Here is a 13,499-nt window from a genome sequence, read left to right on the forward strand (position 1 = left end):
CAGCGGCTCTGGATAGTGTCTATTGTAATGTATACGTGAGGCGTACAGATGGTCGTTGCATAGATGCTTCCGCGGTTGTCGGTATTCTCATACTAGACTTACGTAATTTCCATCTGCAGACTAGTAATTCTACGTCTAGGATTTGCTCTTATTCTGTAGTGATCGATAGTCTTAGAGTTGAACCATTTCCAGCCGTGTAGCCAACGCTGCACCCTGTATGGTCTCCGTGGCCTATGGAGTACAAGTTCTGAACCATTTCAACATGTAGCATCAGCTTCATATTATCTGTTCTGATGTCCTATAGAATTGTAGCCATTCCAACGCGGGGACTCCTTCCCAGCGTTCTCTGGCTTAATGTGCATTTTGTAGGAAGTAGGTTTTATACTCTGTGAATGAAGGCAGGCAGTTCTATGATGCCTAATGTGATGTCTGGGCTCACGAGGGTGTGGCCACTGACTAGTTAAACTTCATATGAAAATCCCTACTCTAATTTAGGAGGTTAACATCACATTTTATCTTTTCACAAATAACTTATGAAACTATCATATTTTATCCAACATCTAGATGTAAATCTGATAACTGAAAAGTGTACACAAACTAAGATACAGTTATGTGGGTTTCCTGTCCTTCATGAGATCATCAAATGAAACAAACTCGTCATGACTCTCCCTTAAGTGTCTACGAACCACTCCGACATTCTCAACAATAGAAATATTGTTTCATTATTTTTGTCCAAGGGCCTCTCTGTGTTCCACAGTTTACATTCCAATCTCGAACACTACAGAGCATATGGGCAGCGTATTTTATAACCGACCATTAAACAGCCGACTTCCCGCTCTCCCCCTCTATGAGAGAGAGCACGCTGTAGAGCGGAACCACTAACCTGATCCTTCAGATCGTCACAGGAGAGTTATGACACAGATGAGCGCATTCCTGGTGTTCGTTCATAATATTTAAATTAAGTTGTGTGATCTGATTGGAATAGTCTATAATATTTCATTAGATTTTTTCGCCAGCAAAGTGATGCTAATTAATGGGGGGGGGGGGGTCTTAACTTATTATGGCTGCAGGGGCAGTATTGAGTAGCTTGGATGAAAGATGCCCACAGGTGCCCTGGGTAAACGGCCTGCTCCTCAGTCCCAGTTGCTAATATATAGTATTGGATAGGAAACACTCCAAAGTTTCTAAAACTGTTTGAATGATGTCTTTGAGTATAACAGAACTCATATGGCAGGCAAAAACCTGAGAAGAAATCCAAACAGGAAGTGGGAAATCTGAAGGTTGGTCGATTTTCAATGTTGCACTTCCTAAGGCTTCCACTAGATGTCAACCGTCTTTAGAAACTTGTTTGAGGATTCTGCTGTGAAGTGAGGGTTCATAAGGGCTCTTTGAACCAGGCGTCTGGCAGAGTGCCACAGGCTCTGAGGCGCGGTCACGAGAGAGTTAGCTCTCGTTCCATTGCTTTTCTACAGACATAGGAATTCTCCGGTTGGAACATTATTGACGTTTTATGTTAAAAACATCCTAAAGATTGATTCCATACATCGTTTGACATGTTTCCATGGACAGTAACGAAACACTTTGACGTTTCGTCTGAAACTAGGGAACACGCTTCATGACTTTGGATTTGTTTACCAAATGTGCTAACAAAAGTAGCTATTTGGACATAAATTATGGACATTATCAAACTAAATCAAACATTTAATGTGGAACTGGGATTCCTGGGAGTGCATTCTGATGAAGATCATCAAATGTAAGTGAATATTTATAATGCTATTTCTGACTTCTCTTGACTACCCAATATGGAGGATATCTTTTTGGCTGCTTTGTTGTCTGAAAGCTGTACTCAGATTATTGCATGGTTTGCTTTTTCCGTAAAGTTTTTTTGAAATCTGACACAGCGGTTGCATTAAGGAGAAGTGTATCTATATTTTCCATGTCTAACAATTGTATTTTCATAGACATTTATAATGAGTATTTTTGTAAAATGATGTGGCTCTCTGCAATATCACCGGATGTTTTCGAAACTAATGAGCGTAACGCGCCAATGTATTCAGAGATTTTTTAAATATAAATATGCACTTTATCGAACAAAACATATATGTATTGTGTAACATGAAGTCCTATGAGTGTTATCTGATGTAGATCATCAAAAGGTTAGTGATTCATTTTATCTCTATTTGTGCTTTTTGTGACTCCTCTCTTTGGCTGGAAAAATGGCTGAATTTTTCTGTGACTTGGCTCTGACCTAACAAAATCGTTTGTGGTGCTTTCGCTGTAAAGTCTATTTGAAATCGGACACTTTGATGGGATTAACAACAAGATTACCTTTAAAACGGTATAAGATACATGTATGTTTGAGGAATTTTAATTATGAGATTTCTGTTGTTTTGAATTTGGCGCCCTGCACTTTCACTGGCTGTTGTCATATTGATACCGTTAACGGGATTGCAGCCCTAAGAAGTTTTAAGCCCTGCTTCTGATGGTTTAAAAGGAGAATGCATTTTGTTGTGACTTCGGGTTCTTGTTTCCAAGCTCCTAGTCTATGTTCCGTACGATATGGACGCTGTGTGTTGTTTATCTAGACTGTATTTTTTATATTTTACCATTATAAACCATACAGTATGTTTCATATGGAGACACCACCACCTTAGGTGTAACCATGTTATGTCACACCCTGATCTGTTTCAGCTGCCTTGTGCTTGTCTCCTTCCCCCACCAGGTGTCTCATTTTTCCCCATTATCCCCTGTGTATTTATATCTGCGTTTTCTGTTTGTCTGTTGCCAATTCGTCTTGTTTTGTCAGGTCTTACCAGCGTGTTTCTCGTTTCTCCTGTTCTTATTTTTTATTTTCTAGTCTTCCCAGTTCTGACCTTTCTGCCTGTCCTGACCCTGAGCCTGCCTGCCGTCCTGTACCTGCCTGACTCTGACCTGGTTTACGAACCTCTGCCTGCCCCATTGTTATATTAAATATTCTGAGAATTAAACTATCCGCCTCCTGTGTCATATCCTGAGTCGTGATAATTTCATGATAGTAATTTACTTTGCTTTATTCTGTACCATATCTTGCATGTGTTTGGTTATTGTTTGTATTAATTCATTTGTGCCTAATAAATATATTAGTTGGTAGTTGTAAACTACACTGAGTGTACAAAATATTAGGAACTTCTGCTCTTTCCATGACAGACTGGCCAGGTGAATCCCTTATTGATATCATCTGTTAAATCCACTTCCTATCAGTTTAGATGAAGGGGAGGAGACGGGTTAAATAAGGATTTTTAAGCCTTGTGACAATTGAGACATGGATTGTGTATTTGTGTAATTCAGAGGGGCAATAGGCAAGATAAAATATTTTAAGTGCCATTGAATGGGGTATGGTAGTAGGTGCCATGCGCACCGGTTTCAGTGTGTCAAGAAATGCAACGCTGCTGGGTTTCACACGTTCAACAGTTTCCCATGTGTCTCAAGAATGGTGCACCACTCCAACCAATTGGAGTCAACATGGGCCAGCATCACTGTGAAATGCTTTTGACACCTTGTAGAGTCCATGCCCTGATGAACTGATGCTGTTCTGAGGGCAAAAGGGTGTGCAACTCAATAATAGGAAGGTGTTCCTAATGTTTTGTACACTTAGTGTACATCTTAATACAAGTTACATTTGGGGGGACTGATTGTGTGACTGACAGATTAGCTCTCAGCCTAAATCTGTTAGTCTCGACTGAGCCTCTTGCTAAAAATCAAATCAAATCATCAAATTTTATTTGTCACATACACATGGTTAGCAGATGTTAATGCGAGTGTAGCGAAATGCTTGTGCTTCTAGCTCCGACAATGCAGTAATAACCAACGAGTAATCTAGCTAACAATTCCAAAACTACTACCTTATACACACAAGTGTAAAGGGATAAAGAATATGTACATAAAGATATATGAATGAGTGATGGTACAGAGCGGCATAGGCAAGATGCAGTAGATGGTATCGAGTACAGTATATACATTTGAGATGAGTATGTAAACAAAGTGGCATAGTTTAAAGTGGCTAGTGATACATGTATTACATAAAGATGCAGTAGATGATATAGAGTACAGTATATACGTATACATATGAGATAAATAATGTAGGGTATGTAAACATTATATTGAATAGCATTGTTTAAAGTGGCTAGTGATATATTTTACATCAATTCCCATTATTAAAGTGGCTGGAGTTGAGTCAGTGTGTTGGCAGCAGCCACTCAATGTTAGTGGTGGCTGTTTAACAGTCTGATGGCCTTGAGATAGAAGCTGTTTTTCAGTCTCTCGGTCCCAGCTTTGATGCACCTGTACTGACCTCGCCTTCTGGATGATAGCGGGGTGAACAGGCAGTGGCTCGGGTGGTTGTTGTCCTTGATGATCTTTATGGCCTTCCTGTGACATCGGGTGGTGTAGGTGTCCTGGAGGGTAGGTAGTTTGCCCCCGGTGATGCGTTGTGCAGACCTCACTACCCTCTGGAGAGCCTTACGGTTGTGGGCGGAGCAGTTGCCGTACCAGGCGGTGATACAGCCCGACAGGATGCTCTCAATTGTGCATCTGTAGAAGTTTTTGAGTGCTTTTGGTGACAAGCCACATTTCTTCAGCCTCCTGAGGTTGAAGAGGCGCTGCTGCGCCTTCTTCACGATGCTGTCTGTGTGGGTGGACCAATTCAGTTTGTCTGTGATGTGTTCCCCCGAGGAACTTCACTTACTACCCTCTCCACTACTGTTCCATCGATGTGGATCGGGGGGTGTTCCCTCTGCTGTTTCCTGAAGTCCACAATCATCTCCTTAGTTTTGTTGACGTTGAGTGTGAGGTTATTTTCCTGACACCACACTCCGAGGGCCCTCACCTCCTCCCTGTAGGCCGTCTCGTCGTTGTTGGTAAAATAGTGTCTATGAACGTTAACATTAAATTGAGCCAGATTAATTGTAGGTTATTGAATATAATTTAGTCCTACAAGGCTTCATATTGCAAGTGCCTTTATTAGACATTGGAAGAAACAATCAGAAGTAGTTACCTGCAAGATTTCACTTTAAAAGACTGTCAAATAAATTGATAGCATGTTACCTTCAAGTCACACTAGACTTGATGGAAAAAGCGTATACATGTTTTAAATGCTTTTGCTACTGACCTAATGTTAGAAGTCCATTCCTTCAAAGTGGTGCAGGTGGTAAAGTGCAGTTATCTGGTTGTCACGTTCTGACCTTTATTTCCTTTGTTTTGTCTTTATTTAGTATGGTCAGGGCGTGAGTTGGGATGGGCAGTCTATGTTTGTGTTTCTATGTTTTTTCTATTTCTGTGTTTGGCCTGATATGGTTCTCAATCAGAGGCAGCTGTTTATCGTTGTCCCTGAATGAGAACCATATTTAGGTAGCCTGGGTTTCACTGTTGGTTTGTGGGTGTTTGTCGCCACACGGTACTGTTTCAGTTTGGTTATTTCACGTATTAGGTTTTTGTATTTCATAGTGTTCAGTGCTTTTCTTATTAAAATCGTCATGAACACTTACCACGCCGCATCTTGGTCCGATCCTTACTCATCTTCAGACAAAGAGGAGGAAATCTCTACCAAAAGACAAGACAATATCACATGTAGCATTGACTACACGGCTGGAAATGATTCAACTCTGAGACTATCGATCCCTACAGAATAAGAGCAAATCTTAGACGTATAAATACTAGTCTGCAGATAGAAATTACATAAATCTAGAATGAGAATAGACAACCGCCAAAGCATCTATTCTATAGGAACATTTCTAAATGGTACTCTAAAGTATCCATCTAACCATTTACAATCACAAAAGACTTTGTGACTTCAATGAAAGTTAACAAATGAATGACATACGGGCGTAAATATATATACATTGCAATCATTCTCGAATGAGCAGCTGTTCATGTGTAGAGGATTAGCATTTCAATTAATATAATTATAGACTGTGTGTAATGACTCCATTTTGTCTTTCGCTCTCTTTCTCAGTCCCACCACTTTCCTTTTGTCTACCAAGCTGTCATATCGGCTTAGTCCACTAGGGACTTTTCTATCATTGTTAGTAGCCAATATCTACTGTTTGTTTGTTATGTATTTCTGTGATTATTTAGTTAGTAAATAAATAATTAAGCCAATTTGTATATTGCTGATTCATAATTTATGCCAGGGTTCATGCAGATAACCAATAATTTTACGACGTTTGAAATGAGACTAACAAGGTAATAATAATACATTAATAAGAATGACTAATGAGAAACAACATTTATGAAAATATGTCAATCATAATTTTAACATGTTAGTAAACCGTATAAAAGTGATAATCAATCATCCTATTTTTCCAACTTAAGTGAGGAAAATAAGAACAATCAAAAATGTAATTTTGATACTGTTGCAAAGCTAACTAAAAAGCAGCATTCCCCAAGAGAGGATGGCTTTCACTTCAGCATTGATAAATTCATTAACTTCTTTGAGGAAAAGATCATGATCATTTAGAAAGCAAATCACGGACTCCTCTTTAAATCTGCATATTCCTCCAATGCTCAGTTGTCCTGAGTCTGCACAACTCTGCCAGGACCTAGGATCAAGGGAGACACAAGTGTTATAGTACTATATCTCTTGACACAATGATGAAAATAATCATGGCCTCTAAACCTTCAAGCTGCATACTGGACCCTATTCCAACTAAACTACTGAAAGAGCTGCTTCCTGTTCTTGGCCCTCCTATGTTGAACATAAGAAACGGCTCTCTATCCACCGGATGTGTACCAAACTCACTAAAAGTGGCAGTAATAAAGCCTCTCATGAAAAAGACAAACCTTGACCCAGAAAATATTTTAAAAACTATCGGCCTATATCAAATCTCCCATTCCTCTCAAAATTTTTAGAAAAAGCTGTTGCGCAGCAACTCACTGCCTTCCTAAAGACAAACAATGTATACGAAACGCTTCAGTCTGGTTTTAGACCCAATCACAGCACTGACACTGCACTTGTAAAGGTGGTAAAGGACCTTTTAATGGCGTCAGACCGAGGCTCTGCATTTGTCCTCGTGATCCTAGACCTTAGTGCTGCTTTTGATACCATCAATTACCATATTCTTTTGGAAAGATTGGAAACCCAAATTGGTCAACACGGACAAGTTCTGGCCTGGTTTAGATGTTATCTGTCGGAAAGATATCAGTTTGTCTCTGTGAATGGTTTGTCCTCTGACAAAGCAAATGTACATTTTAGTGTTCCTCAAGGTTCCGCTTCAGGACCAATATTGTTTTCACTATATATTTCACCTGGTGATGTCATTTGGAAACATAATGTTAACTTTCACTGCTATGGGGATGACACACAGCTGTACATTTCGATGAAACATGGTGAAGCCCCAAAATTGCCCTCGCTGGAAGCCTGTGTTTCAGACATAAGGAAGTGGATGGCTGCAAATGTTCTTCTGTTAAACTCAGACAAAACAAAGATGCTTGTTCTAGGTCCCAAGAAACAAAGAGATCTTCTATTGAATCTCACAATTAATCTTGATGGTTATACAGTCGTCTCAAATAAAACTGTGAAGGACCTGCGCATTACTCTGGACCCTGATCTCTCTGTTGACGAACATATCAAGACTGTTTCAAGGGCAGGTTTTTCCATCTACGTAACATTGCAGAAATCAGAAACTTTGTCCAAAAATGATGCCGAAAAATGTATCCATGCTTTTGTCACTTCTAGGTTAGATTACTGCAATGCTCTACTTTCCGGCTACCCGGAAAAAGCACTAAATAAACTTCTGGCCCAGGAGTCTGGCCCAGGAGTGTGATGGTGAATGGAAAGGCACTGCAGCAACGAACCGCCCTTGCCGTCTCTGCCTGGCCGGTTCCCCTATCTCCTCTGGGATTCTCTGCCTCTAACCCTATTACAGGGGCCAGAGTCACTGGCTTACTGGTGCTCTTCCATGCCGTCCCATGAGGAGTGCGTCACTTGAGTGGGTTGAGTCACTGACGTGATCTTCCTGTCTGGGTTGGCGCCCCCCTTGGGTTGTGCCGTGGCGGAGATCTTTGTGGGCTATACTCGGCCTTGTCTCAGGATGGTAAGTTGGTGGTTGAAGATATCCCTCTAGTGGTATGGGGCTGTGATTTGGCAAAATGGGTGGGGTTAAATCCTGCTTGTTTGGCCCTGTCGTCGAATGGGGCCACAGTGTCTCCCGACCCCTCCTGTCTCAGCCTCCAGTATTTATGCTGCAGTAGTTTGTGTCGGGGGGGCTAAGGTTATATCTGGAGTATTTCTCCTGTCTTATCCGGTGTCCTGTGTGAATTTAAGTATGCTCTCTCTAATTCTCTCTTTCTTTCTCTCTCTCGGAGGACCTGAGCCCTAGGACCATGCCTCAGGACTACCTGGCCTGATAACTCCTTACTGTCCCCAGTCCAACTGACCGTGCTGCTGCTCCAGGTTCAACTGTTCTGCCTGCGGCTATGGAACCCTGACCTGTTCACCGTATGTGCTACCTTGTCCCAGGCCTGCTGTTTTCAACTCTAGAGAGACAGCAGGAGCGGTAGAGATACTCTGAATGATCAGCTATGAAAAGCCAACTGAGGTGCTGACCTGTTGCACCCGACAACCACTGTGATTATTATTATTTGACCCTGCTGGTCATCTATGAACATTTGAACATCTTGGCCATGTTCTGTTATAATCTCCACCCGGCACAGCCAGAAGAGGACTGGTCACCCCTCATAGCCTGGTTCCTCTCTAGGTTTCTTCCTAGGTTCTGGCCTTTCTAGGCAGTTTTTCCAAGCCACTGTGCTCCTACACCTGCATTGCTTGCTGTTTGAGGTTTTAGGCTGGGTTTCTGTACAGCACTTTGAGATATCAGCTGATGTAAGGAGGGCTTTATAAATACATTTGATAATGCTTGAGAAGTCAGTGTTTGGAAGATATAAAACCCGACCCAATATATCCTCCAAACATTGGCTTTTCTGGCATTATCACTTAATTATTCACCAGATTAACCAGTTGTGATTGTAGACGTAGTGTGATAGTGTCACAGTACTGTCTATATGTGACCCTATCAATTGACCATTATTAATTTGAACATTGTATGATTTTCAAATGTTGATTGCTCAAATGGATGTGATAACCATACAGATAGTGAAGTCCCATCCTCATCTGAATTATTTATATATCCACAGTACATGTATTGTAGGAAACTTTGCAAAAGTGGTGCCACAGGGTCTAATTTCTAATGGTTTGGTACTCGCCTATGTGGTCAGGCTCAGAGATCTTACAATGGTCTGATTTAACCTCTCTTGGGTAGGGGGCAGTATTTTCACATCCGGATAAAAAAGCTAGGATATGCATATAATTGGTAGATTTGGATAGAAAACTCAAAGGTTTCTAAAACTGTTAAAATGAGGTCTGAGTATAACAGAACTGATATGGCAGGCGAAACCCTGAGGACAAACCTTCTAAAAAAAATAAAAAATAATTCAGCCTTCCACTGTCTTTCATGTTTTTTATGAGGTGAAGTCCTCCCAGATTGCAGTTCCTAGGGCTTCCACTAGATGTCAGTCTTCAGAAAGAGTTTCAGGCTGGTTTTTGGAAGAATGAGCTGGAAGTTGTAGTTTTCTAAGTGGCTCCCATTTTGGCTGTTGTGTTTCCATGCGTGTTCTTTTTTATTTATCTCCAGTAATGAACATACTATTCTCCGTCTTAAATTTGATAGTTTATTTACATATTAGGGTACCTGAGGTTTCATTATAAACGTTGTTTTGATTTGCTTGGATAAGTTTATTGGTAACGTTTGGGATTCATTTTGAAGGAGGGAAACCGGTCGATTATTGAATGAAGCATGCCAGCTAAACTGAGTTAAGGATATAATGGACTTTATTAAACAAAAGGACCATTTGTGATGTAATTGGGACCTTTTGGAGTGCCAACAGAAGAGGAGCTTCAAAGGTAAGGCATTCCTTATATCGCTATTTCTGACTTTTGTGTCGCACCTGCCTGGTTGAAAAATGTTTCATGTTTTTGTATGCGGGGCACTGTCCTCAGATAATCGCATGGTGTGCTTTCGCCGTAAAGCCTTTTTGAAATCTGACACAGCGGCCAGATTAACAAGAAGTTAAGATTTATTTTGATGTATAATACTTGTATTTTCATGAACATTAAATATTTCTATAATTTGAATTTTGCACGCTACCGTCCCACCTGCCCATAATTAAAGCCAGTTGGGGTAAAGAAGAGAAAAAGTAGTCTGAGAATGAACCCCTTGTTGGCTCGTACCCATACTCACTGCCCTATGCGCTGGCTTGCGCATAGGGCAGCAACAAAGGCCCTCATAATTAGGACAAGCAACAAACAAAAAAAACTCAGAATTAGGGGCCGCAGTGGCTCATGGGTCTGTATGCCCACATCCATACTCTCCCCACCTTGCGAGCAAAACATTTTAGCCTCCCTCCTTGTGACAGTGAAGAGAAAAAATTTACATTTTAAAGTTAATTTCCTGCAATTCTGCACAACGGGGCTTAGAGAACATTTAAAAAGTGTATAACTAATTTAATGCAGTTCTACTAATTTTGCCGTAGGGCAGAAAGAATCTGCTATTTTACAGCAATTCTACACATTTTGCCATAGGGTGGAGGCAAATATTTGCAGTTTTTAATATAACTGATGATTAGTGGGCCCCACCCCGGTCGGTAATTCGACCATGCTTACTACAAGTTTAGATAGCTGGCCGCTAGACTAACTTACCAATCTAAAAATAAATTGCTGACATGGGCAAATTGAGTGACTACTGATGCACAACCACATTTCAAAATTGCACCTTGTGTATTCTATTATTCTAACTCTCAACAGTAAGTTGAGACCAACTGAGTTTAAAAAAGGCTTTGTTTAAATTGGTCTGCGGGCCTACAAAAGGGAGGCTGCAGACCAGTTGCTGATCAAAACAAGTGTTATTGTTCACATACGCATGTGTTACGTACACGCCTCTTGGAGGAGGGAACGCAACACCCTGCTACACTCAACTCCCCGTGGAGTGAAAGAGGTATGTGATTGTAGGTGCAGGTAAGGATGACAGAGGCAGAGAATATTACCGTTTACTGGGAATTTATTTCCTTAATACAGTAATGTGGGGAAAAGGGTCTGGACGGAACCAAAGCAAATAAAGTTAAAGAGTCCTCTCTCCTACCTAACCTGCCTACCCACCTAACACCACCTGGCGCACTAACCAAAATACAGGGGGTGGTCTGCCCAGGTCTTACCTAGTGTGCATAGACAGAGTACATACTACGGGTATATGTATGCCCGCAGGCCTCTTGCCTAAGCACTCCCAAGGTGCCTTACCCTTCCACCCCTGGAAACAAATGAAACAGAATAATAAACTTAAAGTGAACAACTTCAATCATCAAAAACATTGAGTCCTATTGGCGCACACACATACCTCAGAAGTAGCAGCTACAAAATACTTTACAAAACCTGTCTCTGAGCAACAACCAACACAGGACATCCAAGAAGCTCACTTTCTAACAAAGGAACACTGGCTTTTCAAGCTGCAGAAGGAGTCTGTAATTTTAGACAGCTGTATCCCCGGACAAGAGGGTGGGGATCAGACCTCCAATCGTCATGGGGCAGACCAATCAGCTGCTTCGAATCCAGGAAACCATTTCCTGAAATACACACATATACACAAACAAACCCAAAACAACACAGAACCTGGGGAACGTAATACATGGTTAGCAGATGTTAATGTGAGTGTAGTGAAATGCTTGTGCTTCTAGTTCAGCAGTGCAGTAATATCTAACAAATAATCTAACAATTCTCAACAACTACCTAATACACAAAAATCGAACACGTAATCTAACAATTCTCCAACAACTACCTAATACACACAAATCTAAAGGGGTGAATGAGAATATGCACATATAAGTATATTGATGAGTGATGGCTGAGTGGCATAGGCAAGGTGCAGTAGTATTGAGTACAGTATATACATGTGATATGAGTAATGTAAGATATGTAAACATTATTAAAGTGGCATTGTTTAAAGTGACTAGTGATCCATTTATTAAAGTGTCCAGTATTTGGGTCTCAATGTGGGCAGCAGTCTCTCTGAGTTAGTGATTGCTGTTTAGCAGCCTGATGGCCTTGAGATAGAAGCTGTTTCTCAATCTCTCTGTCCCAGCTTTGATGCACCTGGCACAGAAGGTTCTTTATTGCAACTCTCACAAAATTGGACAACCTGGTAGGTTAGTTTCATTACATGTGTTTCGGTGCTCACATGATGCAAAACTTAGCTTGAGAGCCTAAAACATCCTCCCTGAGTTGACTCCCTTAACAATTGCCACTGTCAGACTTACACCTATTTAGATCATGGCAACAGTCTGAAAAGACTTTAAATGGACCGTCTGTGCTCCTTTTAACGTGATTTGTTGGATTAAACAAGAAATACATATAAAGCAAAATTCAAACATTTAAAGAGATGCATCTTTCTTGCCTTACAGCAGGCCCTTTGTGTCACATTCTGACCTTAGTTATTTTGTTTTGTCTTTGTTTTAGTATGGTCAGGGTGTGAGTTGGGTGGGTTGTCTATGTTCGTTTTTCTATGATTTGGTATTTCTGTGTTTGGCCTGGTATGGTTCTCAATCAGAGGCAGCTGTCAATCGTTGTCCCTGATTGAGAACCATACTTAGGTAGCCTGTTTTCACCCTTGAGTGGTGGGTGATTGTTTTCTGTTTTGTGTCTACACCAGACAGGACTGTTTCGTTCATTCGCCTTTGTTATTTTGTTTAGTGTTCTCGTGATAATAAATGATCAATATGGACACTTACCATGCTGCGCATTGGTCCTCACCTTCTTCCACCAACAACGGCCGTTACACTTTGTACAATAAATATCACAACTGAGTAAAACAGTAGGCCTATTTTCAGTAGGCAATGTTTTAGCAATGGTCATGATTCACATTGTGATTTATGGCAGCAGAAGTTAGTTGTAATGGTTGTAAGATGTTTTTAAGGTAGTTTTGTCCCTGTGCATTGTATTGTCTCTTTTACTGCCTGGTATTTGAGAAGCCTGGAGTCTCCTCTGAAACCACATACAGATCAACACCTGTTGCTCAATGTACAAAAAGACAAGGGGACAAGATCAAATTGTGTTAACTGATTAAAATGGCAATTGCATTATCCAGTTTAGGAGGCTTTAATGTGAAATCAAGTACCAAACGAATAAATGTCCTCTTTTGTGGAGTTTCATCCTGAGATGAAGATGCATTAAGATGCATCTTAATTGTTGGATGCCTTCCAAGAGACATCTTTCTGCCGTGTCTGTGGATGGTTAGACTACAAATGGAGGGATAATTCGTTGGAGTCAATAGCACTTGTCTCCTGGGGGACTTTGAGTAAGGATTTGCTTAATGCAGAGGGGTGGCCAGGTCCTGCGCTTCTTGCCGTCAGACCGTCATGACAGCCTTACGGTGGAGAGATAATTTGGAATTGCGATACAATAGCTCTTCAGAGACTGGAAG

This window comes from Oncorhynchus clarkii, chromosome 23 (assembly GCF_045791955.1).
Source record: "Oncorhynchus clarkii lewisi isolate Uvic-CL-2024 chromosome 23, UVic_Ocla_1.0, whole genome shotgun sequence".
Taxonomy (NCBI): Eukaryota; Metazoa; Chordata; class Actinopteri; order Salmoniformes; family Salmonidae; genus Oncorhynchus; species Oncorhynchus clarkii.